This window comes from Pteropus medius, unplaced genomic scaffold (assembly GCF_902729225.1).
Source record: "Pteropus medius unplaced genomic scaffold, Ma_sr-lr_union100, whole genome shotgun sequence".
Taxonomy (NCBI): Eukaryota; Metazoa; Chordata; class Mammalia; order Chiroptera; family Pteropodidae; genus Pteropus; species Pteropus medius.
Window position 1 is genome coordinate 3278118 of NW_024345872.1, and position 1138 is coordinate 3279255.

At 32.5% G+C, this 1138-nt stretch overlaps 1 pseudogene; it reads left to right on the forward strand.

Moving 5' to 3' along the window:
* The first annotated feature begins 764 nt into the window (after nucleotides 1-764).
* On the forward strand, nucleotides 765-883 carry LOC120612333 (uncharacterized; annotated as a pseudogene).
* Nucleotides 884-1138: the final 255 nt, after the last annotated feature.

Sequence of the window (1138 nt, forward strand, 5' to 3'; positions counted from 1 at the left end):
TGAAGAAACATGGATCAAATGAGATTTTCTTCCACAAGCTAACCATGTGCCTTTTCACAAACTAAAATAAATTATAAGGTTAATTTTTCTTTTGTAGATAAGGTGTTTGTCACAGCAGTTTCCAGGATAAATAATGTGATTTGACTACAGAAAAACTCATTCTGATCAGTAAAACTATATATTTTAACACATCAGAGCTGAACATCAATGAGCACTTAAGAATTCTGTTTCCTGCTGACTGCTTTTTGTCCCCAGGAGAAAAGATTTTGGTTATTATTCATTTTCATTTTCCATTATCTAAACATTAATGGTCTGTTTTTGTTTTCTTATCCTTGTGTTGATAAGTAATTCAAATAGAAAGTTATTTATTGTGTGCGTAAAAGAAAATATAAATAAAATGTCAGGAAACTTGTAACTTTTACAGATATTGCCCTGTGAAGGAAATCTTGTTTTTAAACCTCAGCAGTTCATTGATTATAAAAATACTCTGTAGTTTCCTTCAGGTTAGGCATATTGAAAATGGTTTATTATTTTTGCTTGAATATTCTTAATGAAATGCCTCTTTCCTCTCTTCTCCCCTTAAAAAGTGTCTTCATAATCAAAACCTACACAAAGATGTGAATATTGTAGGCTAGTATATAATTTTGGTGATTCAATTTTAGACTTTTGATTAGATAAAAAAGCAAAGCCTGTTAGCTATATTTCCTTAGGCTAGGCTTCTATGGTCAGAACTGTTGAACTCGTAGCTATTTAAAATCTCTAATGTCTATGGTCATGCTACCCTGAACAAGCCCGATTCCATATAATCTCAGAAACTAAGCATGATTGGGCCTGGTTAGTACTTGGATGGGAAACCATCTAGGAAGACCAGGTGCTGTAGGCGTAAAAAAATAAGGGATTGTAAGCTGACAAGGTCCTTGCAATTTGTGAGGTCAACAAAGGGTTGCCTCGCCTAAAAATAAAATTAAATAAATAAAATAAAATAAAATCTCTAAAGAACAGTGAAGATGTAGTAAACCTACAGATTTTTTATCATTATTATTGACAGTAGAATAAAGGCAGTTTCTAACCAAACATACTAGTCCAGATAGTTACCAGGATCTAGTAGTCAATGTAAGACCTGCTCAAGGAAAATGAG